Source organism: Hemiscyllium ocellatum, chromosome 6, assembly GCF_020745735.1.
Source record: "Hemiscyllium ocellatum isolate sHemOce1 chromosome 6, sHemOce1.pat.X.cur, whole genome shotgun sequence".
In the NCBI taxonomy this organism is placed as follows: Eukaryota; Metazoa; Chordata; class Chondrichthyes; order Orectolobiformes; family Hemiscylliidae; genus Hemiscyllium; species Hemiscyllium ocellatum.
In genome coordinates this window covers 95,812,695-95,829,647 of record NC_083406.1, presented here as the reverse complement: position 1 = coordinate 95,829,647, position 16,953 = coordinate 95,812,695, and the positions used below count along the sequence as shown (strand labels likewise).

Genomic DNA, 16,953 nt, shown 5'->3' with positions numbered 1-16,953 from the left:
TTCAAAAGCTTTGCAGAATGCTATAGATTTGTGCATATCACTAGACCATCTAGATACCCACAGGTTAATGGAGAGGTTAAGAGTGGAGTGCTTGTTGAAGAAAAATTAAGATATTGATATGTCATCTTGCACCACAAAACATGGTCACACAAAATTTTTTTCAGCAGATGACCAGAGTTTGAACTCACTGCTTGTCCACACACCCTCATACCAAATATTGTGGTAATAGCTAGTCAGCCAGTTCAAAAATGGTAAAAGGTGTATTAAACAAATCAAACACAAAATACAACCACATTTTAGACATTGCAGTATGTATGAATCTAAGATCAGAATCATGAAGGCACATGGAAATGTGGAAATTTCCTGGAATTTTAGAAATCCTGGAAATGAAAATTTGGCCACAGAGTTCATATCTCATAGAATTGGTCAATGTACATAGCCTCAATGGTGTAACTAGTTAGCAGAAATTAGGTGAAAAATATTATCAACGAGTCTCTCTAGATCCTTGCCTGGGGCACAACCATGATAACAGATTCGTCAACACAACACTGTTTTCAACACACCTGTGCTGATATTCACTCGTTAGTCACTAAGTTTCTCAACTGCCCCTCAAGAGTTCTCGGCTGTCCAAATTAAAGTGAGAAGCCTGGAGGCGCTGTGTTGGATCTTTCAGCTCCTTTTTTTGGAAGTAACATGCGCACTCCCCCAAGGGCATGTGTTTTCCCCAAAGTGGGATTCGGCGGTTTATTTTGGGTCTTGGAAGGAAGTCTTCCATCCGTCGTTCTTCTGCCAGGCTGGCGAGAAATCTGCCTGGCTCAGCACCCCTCAGTGGAGGGAGGGGACAGAGAGAAAGCGGTGGAGGCAGTTCCCCTCCTCTTGCCGCCTCCAGTGGTGTCGGTACACGTGCGCATTGCCGGGGCTTGAGGGCGGGAAGGCAAGGAGCGGGCTGTCAGCCGGGGCCAGGCACCCAGAGAAGAGGCAACTCCTGACTCATCTGACAACCAAGTAACACCCACATCCCCCCAACGCCGAATGAACAGTGAAGGCAGCTCCAGGCTTCGAGGAGGGTTCCTAACGCCTACGTTCCTCCTTCTTCTTCAACAACCTCATCCTATGTGTCTCCCCTCCTCCTCTGGCGAAAGTACAAATGAAGAAATTCTCACTTTGTGCGTCGCTTCGTTGGGTTTGGAATTACAAAACGCGATGATAAATGTTAAAATAATTGAAGTGCCCGACACTCGTGAAAATGTGGTCATGTCGTTTCGCGGGGACCGTGTTAGCACCTGAAACGAGAGCTCCCTATTTACAATAAAGGAGTTACTGGGGGACAAAAAAAAATGTTTCAAGGCACGGAGAAAAACAGCCGGCCGCTAAAGTGTATTTTACGCCTCCTGAACAGATATTCGATTGTCAGGATGTGAAACATTGAATACTGTACCAAAAAAAAACAAACCTGTGGACACAAACATAACACGATGCGGCTTTAGAATACCAAGTAAGTGGTTATCTTCAGGTTGTTGTTTCTGCATTGTACAAAGTGACAAAAGGGCTGGGTGAAAATTGTTTGTTTTTAAATAAAATTGTTGGATTCCGTCGCCTTCTTCGGACACTTTAGTATTTTTTTTCCCTAGCGCATGTGCCCGCAGAGACCAAAGAGTTGTGTGAAATTGGGGTTTGGAGGTTTGGGAAATGGTGGAGAAAGAGAATTTCCATTGCATCTGATGCTTATGTTGAATTTCGAAATGCAATTTTTTTTCCCCACATTGTACATCCTTAAATACCAGCCTTAGTTTATTACATTTCCCAGTTAACATACATTCCGCCAAAGGATTAGTTTATCGGAATAATAAATGTCCATTGACTTTATGTCGACATTTCACATACGATTAAACTATTATATCAGTGCGTCAATGTCTGTTGTAAGCTGTATTGTTGGTGAAGGGCGCCACCGTTGGACATTACTGTATCCCTTTCTCAATATTTGCCTTTTTGCCTGCACTGGTAATCATGCTAAATTTGGGGATTCCGTTCAGTATGTTCAGTGATTTAACCAAAGAAGAACGAATGTATACATTATTTATAACGCAGTCCATTAAAATCGAACGACTGTGTCAAATCATGTGCATTTATGAATCGGTTCAGAAAGTTATGAATCAACAGAGGAAACAAAACAGGACACACTGTGTTTTGAATTGTTGGTTGGACTTGGTTGGTAAAATCAAGGAATAACTTTTTGTTTTAAATGGGTGTTGCCTCTCAGTCTTTGCTAAATCGGATACATAGTGAGGCTGTGTTGAAGTTAACTTTGTTAGCAGCCAGGTTGGTTGTTAACTCGTTATTGTATATCTATTCCCTAAACAATGTCTACATGGGTCTCCCAAGAAACATTTTGCAGAGCCTCAGCGCAATAACTCACTTCCACAGAGCAAATTTCATTATTGTGTGCAGGACAGAAACAGTTTACTTGGGAACTGTGCAGGGCTATCTTCTACAGCGAAGAAAGTATTTCAAATTGTTTATTTTCAAAAGAAAACGCACAGTGTAGTAAATAGCTTTGCTGATACAAGGGGGCGGGGCGGAGGAAAACCACGGTGGGAATGAAATGAACCAATCTTTTGGATATTTTTCCTTTGGCAAATACTGAATCTTGAAGACTGAGCAGTAACGCTTAAAGCTGTCATTCCTAAATCTGGTTAGGTAAAATTTTAGAAACAAAAAACCCCCAGAAAATGCTGAAAAAAGACTCAGCAGGTCTGGCAGCATCTGTGGAGAACAATCAGAGTTAACGTGTCGGGTCCAGCGACCATTCTTCGGAACTGAAAAACTCTTGATTTCCCTCCACAGATGCTGTCAGATCGGCTGAGTTCTTCCGGCTATTTCTGTTTTTTGATTCTGATTTCAAGCATCCGCAGTTCTTTAAAGCCGGGATTTCGGTCAGCCATTGGACTTGAAATATCAGACGTGTGCTGGATTTTAACATTGGTTTTATCAAACAATTGAAGGATTTTGATATTTAGCCTGGAGCCTTATTAAGGCGAAAATCCATTTTGGAGCATCCAATCTCAACCCCCTTGATTAGTCCAATGGAAAAAAAGCTTAAGTGGCAATTGATGCTATAGAATTAACATTATTACTGCGTAATGATAATGGATGAACATTTTCGAGGGACCTATTAACCGATTTTAATGCCCTTTAATTTAATAGTGACGAAGAGTTCACTTTTGGAACGTGTTTGATGGTATCTGAATTCCCCTAAAAGCGTTGAGCATTTGTTGCCTAATGCCACTCCGTAATTTCTGGATTGCTGTGTGCTGCAGCACTCAGACTTCTACAAATCACTGTCCACAATTTCAGTGGCTTTCCAATAATCGCAAGGAATGTTTGAACTTAGCGCTGAATGTTACAGATAGCTGCTCATTGCTCGTTGCCCCAATTCCGAGACCCATTCGAATTTCAGAATGTTAGAATTTCGGATGTGGATCCGCAAATAACTCCGGTTTCTGCCCGACCGAAGTGGCCTGTGCATTCACGAAAGTAAGTGCAACATCTTTCTAATACCCCCCACCTTGCATGCAAACTCTTAAAGAAAGCTCGATAAGCGGCGGGAGCGGACCATTCGTAATTTATTGCAACCGTTTGCAAATATAGGGGTGGAGATATCGATCTAAGTATAATTTCTACACAGCACGCTTTACTGTATTTTATATATTTTCTTAATTCATCGAGGGAATTAGTGCTATCCATTTAGATAAAAATTGCTTCGTGAAGCATGCGTTCATTTGAAAACTCATTTTGAGTACTTGCAGTACCAGTTCTAACCGTAGCTAGCAGTGTCATGTATGTTTTCAACGTCAAGGTTGCTGCGCCAGATGGCGGATACTCACAAGTGTATGTGAAACCCTATACATCTACTCATAAGATACCTAAAATAGTAAAATCTGACAAACTCCTTCAAAATGGGTTCTGATTGTTTTTTCGATTTTTTTTCTGAAAACTGACATTAACTTTTCAGAATTGTTTAAAAACACACAATTGGCGATGACATTCGCACTGCCCCTTGGATCATTGTTGTGCCATTTCATGTGTTCACAAGTGTTTTTAAAAACTTCAGTCTCTCCTAAAAGTTGTGATGTAGACTTGGGTCTTTGTGTCTATTGGTGACTTGGGGCTAAATTTGAATAGTGGAACCTGAGCATGTGCATTATGACTGCTTGGCTAAATATAGCAATGCCAATGTCCTCCTTTGTCTGTTTGATTTTCAGTTTGGGGTCACCACAATGCCAGGTGACCAACCTCCCATATGTGTTCATCTGTCAGCCGTTCATCTTTTTTTCTTGCTTTGTCTATGATTCTGTCTCTCGTCTGGCCTTAAGTTTTCTTCTCTTTCCAGGCAGTCTGATTTCCATGACTCATTTTGCCACATTACTCCTCTCTCTCTCTCTCTCTCTCACTCACCATAACAGACAACCATACAATTACAAATTTTTTCTAGATACTTGTTTTTTGTTGTTTCTACAACCTTCAAGGAAACTTGGTTGACCAAGGAAGTTAAGGATAGTATCAAATTGAAAGAAAATCGTGCAATGTGTTAAAGAGCAGTGGTAAGCCAGAGGATTATAATTGTTTTAAAATCCAATGGATCATAGCCAAAAAAATAGCAGAGGAAGAAAATAAACTCTGAGAGTAAACTAACAGTATTACTGACCTTCTTTAAATATGACAAAAGGAAGAGAGAGGTCAAAGTGAATATAGACCCCAAAGAGAATGAGACTGGGGAAATAACAAGACGACAAGGAAATGGCAGAGGAGTAAATACTTTATAACAGTCTTTATGATACAAGGCAGTAGCTTTCCAAAATGATAAATAATTATATGACAAAATGGAGGAGGGCGAGGGGAAGGGGAGAGAATAAATGCAACAGCTCTCAATACAGTGAAAGTATTAGGATTATCAAGGCTGGGATGTACAGATGTTTAATTGTTCAGAAATCAAAGGTGATGGTGAAAAGGTAGGAAAATGGAGTTGAAGGTTATCGAATCATCCATGATCTCAACTGAATTGAGGAGCAGACTGGATGGACTGACTGGCCTACATGACTGCCTGTGTGGAATTTGTATATTCTCCCCTTGTCTGTGTGAGTTTTTCCGGGTGCTCCAGTTTCTTCCCACAATCCAAAGATGTGCAGGTTAGGCGGATTGAACATACTAAATTGCCCACAATATCCAGGAATGTGTAGGGTAGGTGGATTAGTCATGGGAGGTGACTCTGGATGGGATGCCCATCAGAGGGACGGTGTGGACTCAATGGGCTGAATGGCCGGCTTCCACACTGTAGGGATTCTATGATTCTATTTACTCCACTCATGGAGCTCAAGGCTAGTAAGTCCCCTGGACTTGATGGGTTGCAAATGTCCTGAAGAATTGTAAAATTGTGAATGTTAACTACTGCAAGGGACACTGTGGGAATAAAAGTAAGGGAGAAGGACTGTGATATAATCAGAACCTTTGGTCTATATGCAACTTTTTTCAGTGGTCTGGTAAATTTCAAAATAAATAAATCACCAGGGCCATATGAAATGTATCCCAGACTGTTGAGCGAGGAAATAACAGAGGCACTAGCAATAATTTTCAATTCCTCTTTGGTCATGGTAGAGGTGCCAGAGGATTGAGAGCCAATGCAATACCATTGTTCAAGAAGGGAGATAACGATAGGTCAGTCAGTCTAAACTCAGTGGTTGGGAGACTATTGGAAGCAATTTTTGAGAAGATTTATACCTCAGGTTAATGACAAGTATGTAAGTTAACTCATTGAGCAGGAAGATTGTTTTCATACATTTCGTCACCATACTAGGTAACATCAGTAAAAGTCTCCAGTGAAGTGCTGGTGGTATGCCCAGCATCTCTATTTATAGGTCTTCGTTACTTAAGGTGGGTGATGTCATTTCCAGTTCTTTTTTTAAGGGAAAATAGATATGATCTAAATCAATGTGTTTATTGATGGAGTTCTGGTTAGAATGTTATGCCTGTATGAATTCTCGTTCATGTCTTTGTTTCACCTGTCTTTGGATGTGTGTGTTGTCCCAGTCAAAATGGTGTCCTTTTTTGTCTGTGTGTATGGAAACTAGTGATAGTGGGTCATGCCTTTTGGTGGCTAATTGGAGTTCATGTATCCTATTGGCAAGTTTCCTGGTTGTTTGCCCAGTGTAGTGTTTTTTGCAGTTCTTGCAAGGTTTCTTGTAAATGGCATTAGATTTGCTGGTAGTATCTAATGGATCCTTTAGTTTCATCAGTCACTGTTTAAGTATGTTGATGGGCTGCCATGACGCCACTGGGTCTGAGTGGTCTGGAAATCATTTCTGATATGTCTTTGATGTAAGGTAAAGTGACTATAGTTTTTGGTTGCATTGTATCTGCTTGTTTGGGTTTCTTTCTGAGGAATTGGCAGGTTGTGTTTATTGGGTATCCATTTTTCTTGATAACATTGTATAGATGTTTTTCTTCTGCTTTTTGTAGTTCCAGGATGCTGTAATGTGATGTAGCTCATTGAAAGAAACAAACAGAGTTGCATCAAGACATTACTACAATGAGCTACATCACACTGCAGCACCCGAGCACTACAAAAAGCAGAGGAAAAATATCTGTACAACATTTTCAAGACAAATGGTTACCCAACAAACACAATCTATCAATTCCTCAGAAACAAACCCAAATAAGCAGATACAATGCAACCAAAAACTATAGCCACATTATCTAACATCAAAGCCATATCAGAAATGACTACCAGACTACTCAGACCCCTTGACGTCATGGTAGCTCACAAACCTACCAACACACTTTAAACAGTGACTAATGAGCCTAAAGGATCCATTAGATACCACCAGCAAATCTAACATCATATACTAGAAAGCATGTAAGAACTGTAAAGAAAAATTACATTGGACAAACAAGCAGGAAACTTGCCAACAGGATACATGAACTCCAACTAGCCACCAAAAGACATGACCCATTATCACTAGTTTCCACACACAGACAAAGAAGGGCACCACTTTGACTGGGACAACACACATATTGTAGGACACGCAAAACAAAGATACACATGAGAATTCTTAGAGGCATAGCATTCTAACCAGAACTCCATTAATAAACACATCAATTTAGATCCTATGTAGCTTCCCTTGAAAAAAGAACCGGAAATGATTTCACTCACCTTAAGTAAGGAAAACCTATAAATAGAAACGCAGGGCATACCATTAGTGCTTCACCGACACTTTCACTGATGACGTTACCTAGTATGGTGACAAAATGTATGAAAACAAACCTTCCAGCTCAGCCGGCTAACTTACATACTTATAATTGGAAGTAATTCTGAGGGATAGAATTAATCTCCACTTGGTGAAACAGGGATTAATAAAAAAACAGCCAACCTGGTTTTGTTAAGGTGTGGTCATGTCTGACTAACTTGTTTGACTTTTTTGAAGAGGTGACAGACGTGTAGATGATAGCAGCAATTTAGTGATTTCATTTAGTCTACCTGGACTTCATCAAGGCTTTTGATAAGGCCATACTTGGGAGACTGAGAGCACAGCTAAGAGCCCACGGGATCCAAAGAAATTTGGCAAATTGGATCTGGAATTGTCACAATGGCAAGAAACAGAGGGTGAAGCATGAGCGTTGCTTTTGTGATTGATAGCCTGTGTCCAGTGGAGTGCCACAGATATCAGTGTTTTGGCTCTCGCTGTTTGTGGTACATATATAAATGATTTTAGATCTGAATGTAGGAGGGTTGATCAGTAATTTTGTGGATGATACAGAAGTTGTTGGGATGGTAAATAGTAAGGATGATAGCCTTAGATTACATGAGGATATCGACAAACTGATCAACGGCAAATGAAATTCAATCTGGATAAGTGTGAGATGGTGGAATTGGGCAGGACAAAACTGCAAGGGAATAAATTATAAACAAAAGGACCTAAGAACTTAGGATCAGAGGAATGTGTATGTGTACATTATGTGTATGTCATCCAGGCTCTTAATAATATACTCAAGCAAAGTCAGCATGATTTCATGAAGGAGTAATCATGCCTCAAAAAAAATTATTGCATTTCTTTGAGGAGGTAACAATATTTGAATGTACGAAAGATATTCATTAGGGTTTCCTTTGTAAAAACGAAGAATAACTCAGGATATATTATGAGAGATGTTAGAAATCATGAGGATATGAAAACCAGCATAAGGGCACTTTACCTGAATGCTCGTAGCATTAGTAACAAGGTCGATGAGTTAACGGCACAAATCATCGCAAATGCACATGGTTTAGTAGCTATTACGGAGACATGGTTACAGCATGGTCACAACTGGGAGTTAAATATTCAGGGGTATTAGACTATTCGGAAGGACAGATAGGAAGATGGGGAGGTGGTGTAGCTCTGAATTTCAAGGACGACATCAGGGCAGTGCTGAGAGATGATATAGGTTCTATGGAGAATAAGGTTGAATCCATTTGGATGGAAATTAGAAATTCTAAGAAGAAAAGGTCACTGATAGGCATTGTTTCTAGGCCACAAAATAATGCCATCACACTGGAGTGGGCAAGAAACAAAAAAATAACTAAAGCCTGTATAAATAGTACTGCAATTATCATGGGGACTTTTAATCTACGTGTCAATTGGTTGCATCAGTTCGGTCAGGGTAGCCTTGAGGAGGAGTTCTTTCAGTGTATCCGCGATAGTTTTTTTAAACAGTATGTAAGGGAACCGACAAGGGAGCAAGCTATCGTAGATTTGGTCCTGTTTAATAAGACAGGAATAATTAATGACCTCATCATAAGGGATCCTCTTGGAAGGAGCAATCACAGTATGGTTGAATTTAAAATACAGATGGAGAGTGAGAGATAAAATCCAATGCCAGGGTCCTGTGCTTAAACAAGGAAGACTACAATAAAATGTGGGAGGACTTGGCTAAAGTAGACTGGAAGCAAAGATTGTGTGGTGGGGCAGTTGGCGAGCCATGAAAGATTTTCAGAGCAATTTTCCAAAGTGCTCAGCAAAATTATATTCCAGTGGAAAAGAAGCACTGTAGGAAAAGTGATAATCTCCATGGGTGTCAAAAGAAATAGGGGAAGTTATCAAATTGAAACAGAAGGCAAACAAAGTGGCCGAGAACAACTGGAAACTAGAAGATTGGGAAAACTTCAAAGGTCAAGAGAATGCCACAAAGAGTTATAAAGAAAAGTAAGATAGAACATGAGAAAAAACTATCACAGAATGTAAAGACAGATAGCAAATTTTCTATCAATATATAAAATGAAAACAAGTGGCTAAAATAAATGTTTGCCATTTAGAGGATGAGAGGGGGCATTTCGTTATGGGATATGATGAAATGGCCAAGGCATTGAACATGTATTTTGTTTTGGTCTTCACAATGGAGGACACTAATAACATGGCAGCAGTTGACAAAGAGACAAAGGTATGTGAGTCCATGAAAAGATCAGCCATGATCTTATTGAGTGGCAGAGCAGGCTCGAAGGGCCGGATGACCTACTCCCGCTCCTATTTCTTATGTTCTTATAAAGGTACAGTATGCAAGGCTGTTATACAAGATAAGGGCTCATGGTGTTGCAATAGTATATTAGCTTGGAATAGACGGTTGGCTAACTAGTAAAACAGAGTAGGAAAAAGGGGGGCATTTTCAGGATGACAAACATGTAACGAGTGGAGTGTCACAAAGATCCCTGCTTTGGCCACAATTTATTTTAATGCTAGGTCAATGACTTGGATAACGAGAGTGTATGTAGTATTGCTAATGATACAAAAATAAGTGGGAAGGCCAGTGGCGAGGATTGACAAAGATTACAAAGGAATATGTAAATGGATAAAAATCATGGGAGATGGAATATAAATTGGGAAATCTGAGGTTATGTACTTTGGCAGGAAGAATAGTGGAGCTGAATATTATTTAACTAGAGAAAGACTGCAGAAAGCTGAAGCTGAAGGTTCCGGGGGTCCTCCCTTTCTGCAAGAATCACAAAAAGCTAGCATCTAAGTTCAGCAAGGAATGGGGAAGGCAAATGGAATGTTTGTCTTTATTTCAAAGTGAATGGAGAATAAAAGTAATGATGTCTGGTGAAATCAAAGAAGATGCTAGTCAGACCACACTAGCAATAGGGTGGCATTGTAGGGTAGCACAGTGGCTTAGTGGTTAGCATTGCTGCCCCACAGCATCAGGGACTCAGGTTCAATTCCAGCATTGGACAACTGCCTGTGTGGAGTTTGCATGTCCTCCCCATGTCTGCTTGGGTTTCTTCCCACTGCACAAAGATGTGCAGGTTAGGTGGATTGGCCATGCTAAATTGCCCTGTACTGGCATTAACCATGGTAAATGCAGGAATATGGAGATAGGGTGAGGGGACTGTATCTGCATGGAATGCCCTTCAAAGAGTTGATGCAGATTCAATGGCCAAAATGGCCTCTTCCTACAGTGTTGGGAATCCATGTTTCTGGAATACGAGACCAATTTTGGCCCTGTGGAATGATATACTGGCATTAGAGGCAATCCAGAGAAGTTTCACTAAGTTGTGTCTGGGTATACAGGGATCTTCTAATGAGAGTCAAAGTTATAAGCACGAAAACAGATCTTTTGGTCCAACTTTTCCATGCTGGCCATATATCCTAAACTGACCTAGTTCCATTTGCCAGCATTTGGCCCATATCCCTTTAAATCATTCCTATTCATGTACCCATCTAGATGCCTTTTTAAATGTTGTAATTATACTCATCTCCGTCAAATCCTCTGACCTGCTGGTTCACTGGTGGGTCCATACCAGTGAGAGGTCCTTCAGCTGTCCCAAGTGCGGGATGGCCTTCAGCAATTCCTCCTCCCTGCTACAGCCAACAAGCAAAACTACAAAATATCTTTCAAGAACTGTAACAAATGCTACATTGGGCAAACAGGCAAAAACTAGCCACCAGGATACATGAACAGCTAGCCACAAAAAGACATGACCCTCTCTCACTAATATACTTACATACAGATGAGGATGGACACCACTTCAACTGGGATGACATATCCATCCTAGGACAAGCCAAGCAGAGACATGAATGAGAATTCATGAAAGCATGGCATTCCAACTGGAACTCGATCAACAAACACATTGACTTGGATCCCATTTACCACCTCCTGAGAAAACGAACAGGAAACGACATCTCCAACCCAAAAAAACCTAACCACATAAATAGAAAGCAAGACATAACACTAGCACTTCACCGGAGGCTCATGATGATATTACCTAGTATGGTGACGAAACATCTGGAAAGAAATTCCAGTTCAGTGAGCAAACTTACATCCCAAACCTGAACCTGAGCTACAAATCTTCTCAAAATTCGCTAATTTATTAATAATATGCCACTTTGTTTACAGAAATATACTGTTTAGCAAAGTACAATTTATATTTTAATTTCAATAATAGTCATACAACATGGAAACAAACCCCTCATCCAATTCGTTCATACCAACTAGAAATTCTAAATTGATCTAGTTCCATTTGCCACCATTTGGCCCATATCCTATTCATGTACCCATCCAGATACCTTTTAAATGTTGTAATTGTACCTGCCTGCACCACCTCCTCTGGCAGATTGTTCCATACACGAACCAACACAATCCTTTCTATAACAGGCTGACCAGACCCATTCACAGTATTCTAAAAGTGGCTTAACTAGTGTCCTGTACAGTCTCAATGTGACATCCACGTAATAATTTTGCCGTTTCTGTGGCAATCAGCAGATCCAAAAAGGAATATACATTTCTCAAATCTCTTGCATCTTTTTTCAAAGAAAGTACTTTGCATTTGTTTGTGAAAGAGAAATCCAATGCAATAGGAAGGATGTTAAACTTGAAAAGGTACAGAAAAATTTACAAGGATGTTGCGGGGATTGGAAGGTTTGAGCTATAGGGCGAGTCTGACAGACAGGGGCATTTTTCCCTGGAAGGTCGGAGGCTGAGGTTATAGAGGTTCATAAAAACATGAGAGGCAGAGATAATGTGAATAGACAAGGTATTTTGTCAGGGTAGGGGAGTCCAAAAGTAGAGGACAGAGTTTTAAGGTGAGAGAGGAAAGGTTTAAAATGGACCTGAGGGGCAACCTTTTCATGCAGAGGGTGGTATATTTATGAAACAAACTGCCAGAGGAAGTGGTGGAGGCTGGTACAATTGTTGTGGCATTTGCACGGTATAAACTTTAGAGACTGCATTAAACTGCATTCCTATTTCAGATGCCAAGATCAGTGATAAAGAAGCACACTTGAGGTTTTGAGCAAAAGTTATTTGGACCATGAAGAGGAAGAACCTACTTATGCAGTGGATTGTAGTGACCTGGAAATGACAATAACTTGGAACTCTCAGGCCATGTGGGTGTGGAACCAGAGATGATTGGATTCAAATTACAATTGGGTAAACAATTAAAGTAAATCTGCAGGAATAGAGTAGGAAATGGGACTAATTGTATTGTTCTTCAGAGAACTAACATTGTATCAATGGGCCAAATGGTGGCTGTCTGTGCCATAATGACTCTCTTGGAGGAACTTGAGCCCTCCTCCCCATTGGATAATTTGATAGTGGGGTAAAATTCTTGCAGTTGAATGGGCAGGTGACTTGTGGGGACATCACTGCCCTCTGGTCTCCACTGATTAAGTTCATGGAGGGAAACTCATGGACAGCATTAATTGAAGCCATGATGTAGTTCATGAATGTCCTCTTCAGGTCCTCAATCTGCCACTGCTGGTGTTAATTCAGCACTGAGCACTTGATTAAGGGATGCAATATCCGGAATGTCAAGGTTCACTCTGAGGCACTGTCCTGTCACCTTCTCCTAATCTCCTTCCCTACGGCCACCCTTAACAATTCCCATGCGACTACCGACCAACCTGCATCAGTTGCATGAGTGTGAGCTGAATTTTGATCATATATAAAGACTGCAACTGTAGACTGACAAACCTCTGGGAACCTGTGGGGTTCATTCTCAGGGTCTTTAAAGAAATGATAATGTGCGACAAGATGTGTTGATGTTAGCTTTCCAAATTGTATAAATTCAGGAATGCTTTCATCAGACTTAAGTCGCAAATATAACCCTTTTATTCAAGAGGGAGTGAGACAGATAATATGAAACTCCCAGCCAGTTAGCTTGAAGGTTCTAGTGGCTGAAGTGTTGGAATTGATCATAAAGGAGTTTATAGGAGCATTAAAAAACAAACTCAAGGTTTAATCAATTTATTAGACTTTTTTGAAGGAGTAACATGCACTATGAATAAAGGAGGCTCAGTATACTATATTTGGATTTTAGGAAGGCATTTGATAAGGTGCCATATGAAAGGTTGTTGCAGAAAATAAAAACTCATGGTGTAGGGTAAATATTGACATGGATCGAAGATTTAGCTGACTTGCGGAAAACAGGCTGTGTGCATAAATGGGTCCATACGAAATGTGATGTGATGAATGGAGCCTCTCAGATGTCTGTGCTGAGGCCTTAACATTTTATAATTTAAATCAATGACTTGGATGAAGGGAGAAAAGACATAGTAAGAAGTTTCCTAGTTGACACAAAGGTGAGTAGGAAAGTACATTGTGTAAAAGACCGAGTTTGCATATAGATATTGATAAGGTAAAAACAATGACTGCAGGTGCTGGAAGAGCACAGCAGTTCAGGCAGCATCCAATGAGCAGCGAAATCTCTCCACGCTTCAGGCTCACTGCCTTTATTCCTAATAAAGGGCTTTTGCCCGAAACGTCGATTTCGCTGCTCGTTGGATGCTGCCTGAACTGCTGTGCTCTTCCAGCACCACTGATCCAGAATATAGATATTGATAGTTTAAGTGGATCAGCCAAAATATGGCAGATAGAGTATAATATGGGAAAATATGAGGTTATTCACTTTGCAAAGAAAAGCAGAATATTGCTTAAATACAGTATGACTGTAGAATTCTAAGACGCAGATGATTTAGCTATTCTGGTGAATGAGTCGCAAAACATTGGTCATACAGGACATTGCTGAGACCACATCTCAAATACTGTACACAGTTTTTATCTTTTTATTTAAGAATGTCGTGGAAATTAAACTGGTTGACTCAGATGCTAGCAAGAGCAAAGAAAAAGCCTTATTAAAAACTGCATGCAGGGCCAATGCACTTGGCAGAAATGCCTCGTGTAAGGGCTTCAAACCAGATTCACATTTTCTTCTTATACCTTTCTTATCACCCACTCAAGGACAAGGGCTGGGAACATTTGAGTACTTGTTTTTTTCTATTCCCTTGCTATGGACATAACTGTCTTCATGTTTTCCTTAGCTCAAATCTGAAATCGACTGCTCACAAGGCCAGTTTGAATGTTTACAGAGTTCTGCAGAGACAAGCTGTCCCTCGACTGCAAACTTCAGCAAAGTTGCAAAGTGTCAGAAAAGTTTTAAATTTAGTAAAGCATTCTGTTTCAGATTTCAGAGTAAATGGATTTCAGAGTAAATGTTAATTTTGCTAAATTTCCATTACAAAGGACGGATGTGATATTTTGGAGTTGGTTCAGTGGAAGTTTAGTTGATTGATTGAAACCTTGTATGAATATGTTGCCTTGAGGATAGGTTGGACAGACTGAGCTAGACTCTAGTGGAGTTTAGATGAGAGAGAGGGGGTTTGGTTGTAGTCTATAAGATACTGAAAAGTCTTGGCAAGGTGGATGAGGATAGGATGGTTTCTCTTATGGATACGCCCAAAACTAGAGAAATTGTTCTAAATTTAGTGGTTTTGCGATAGAGATGAGGGGAATTCTTTTTCTCTTAAGGATTGTGTGACTTTAGAACCCTCTGTCTTAGAAGGTAGTGGAAGCAGGATCATTTAATATTTTAAAAGCAGAGGTCTAATGATTCCCTTGACTGACAAAAATGTGAGATTATCATGGTGGAAGTTGGAACACAAATAATTTAGCCACAATCTTGTTGAGTGGTAGAGTTGGCTCAAGGGGGTGAATGGCCTACTTCTGCTTCTAATTCATATGAACACTCATAAATAGGTTGGAGGTGAATGGGTGAAGGACACAATACTTGAGCAAGTACAAGGTATAATTTGTATGGATCCCTTGCCAATAAACAGGTTTTTTTCCAGAATATAATTAATGTAAGGGAACTTCCTCAAAGCTATGACCTCAATTTTACATTTTCAAGGCTGATAAGCATGTGATAAGTCTGCCAAGGTTCGGTTTTACTATTAATCCACTTCAGAGAATCCTTTTTGCTGTTTTCAGCCTCAAATTTTTTTTACAATCTGCATTTTTTGTTTAATTTTTGTAAAATTCCATTGATCTTTATGATACTAAATACACAGTGGAGTGGAGACAATTTCGAGGGTAAACCTACCAGTTTCCAGTTTGCAATGAAAGAGTTTAATGGAGCTGTTGTGTTACTTCTGCTCTTACAGTGGAAGCTGGTGTTGCTTCCATATTTCTCCAGAAGCAGCAACGACAACTTCAGGAGACACTTCCAATTAAGGTAACCCTGCTGCTGCTTCACTGAACACTTGTAGTCTGGGGGAGGCCGGCACAGAGGCTGTAGAAACATTGCATTGTAATGGGAACTCATTGTAAATGTGCTGCATGTTCTGATTTTGTTTTATCTTTTAATGCTTACTGTCAAACTTCAGACTTTATTTTGGCTGGGAGAGGGCAATTGCAGAGCCCAAATCTGCTATTTTATTCCAAGTTCAGCCAATTCTATAGTCTAGAGAAGAAATGCATAGACAGTCTCTCTTTTAAAGTTATTTTCAGGTACTGCTTGCTGTATTTCTTTTAAAAGAATTTATAGGATGTGGGCATTCCTGGGCAGGACAACATTAATTGCCCATCCCTAACTGCCCTTGAGAAAGTGGAGGAAATTTGCCTTCTCAAAATGCTATGGTCTGTATACTACATTTGGGAAGGGAGTGTAGGATTTCAACCTAGTGCCATTGAAGGGTCAACAATTACAATTATTAGTCAGGATTATATGTGGCATGGAGGGCAATTTGTAGTGCTAATATTCTTTTGCATATGTTGCCCTTGATCTTGAAGACTGCAGGTTTGCAATGTGCTGTTGAAAGAGCATGGGTGAATACTGCGGTGTGTGATGTATTTGGGCACCCTGCTGTCAATGTGTCATTGGATGAGGAATTGAAAGCTGAATGGGTTTGCTGGGTGGGGGGCAGTCAAGCAGGTGGCTTTGTCCTGGATAGTGTCAAGCCACTTGAATGTTCAAGAGGCACTCATCCAGTGTAGTGGAGATTATTCCATCACACTCCTGACTTGTGCCCTGCAATGTTGGACACACTTTGCTGAGACAGGATGTGAGTTTCTCGCTGCAGAATTCATAGTGTCTGTCCTCCTCTTGTAGCTGTCCTGTTTAAATAGCTAGTACAGTTCAGATTCTGGTCAATGGTAACCTTTCAGCTAGTGATATTAACTGTCAAGGGAAGACATTTGAATTTTCTTTTGTTGGCAATGGTCATTTCCTGGCCTTGGGTGATGCTTGCAAATTATCAGCTCAAGCCAGGGTGTACTTATAACTTTGATCTTGCTGCGTATGAAGTCAGGCTGCTTCTGATGTAAGGAGCTGTGAATAGAGTTCAGCATTGCAAAATCATTACTAAACATCTCCACTTCTAATTTTATGTAGTTAGGGGAAAGGCATGCGGAAATCATTGATTAACCAGCTGAAGAAAATTGGGCTAAGCTCATTACCCTGCAATATGCCCTGTGACTGAGATGTTTGACTCTCAATAACCAAATTTATCTTCTTTTAAGATCAGTCTGACTTCAACTCTGAAGAGGTCTCCCAGATTCTCATTGGCTCCTTTTTTCACTGTGGATTCTTCATACTGAAATAACTCCACAGAGACTGGTATCCAGTCACCAATCACCCTTTTATATACACGTGGAGAGAGC

At 40.3% G+C, this 16,953-nt stretch overlaps 1 protein-coding gene across 2 annotated transcripts in view; it reads left to right on the top strand.

Annotated features, from left to right (window-relative positions):
• Nucleotides 1-1,328: 1,328 nt before the first annotated feature.
• Nucleotides 1,329-16,953, top strand: part of trpc4b (transient receptor potential cation channel, subfamily C, member 4b) — an 85,162-nt gene continuing 69,537 nt past the window's right edge. Inside the window, exon 1 of one of the 2 annotated variants that reach the window (XM_060826786.1) lies at nucleotides 1,329-1,495. The gene's annotated coding sequence lies outside the window, so the exon portion shown is untranslated. Of the gene's footprint in view, nucleotides 1,496-3,512; nucleotides 3,535-16,953 lie in introns of those variants that run through there. The other variant, XM_060826788.1, reaches the window with a different exon arrangement.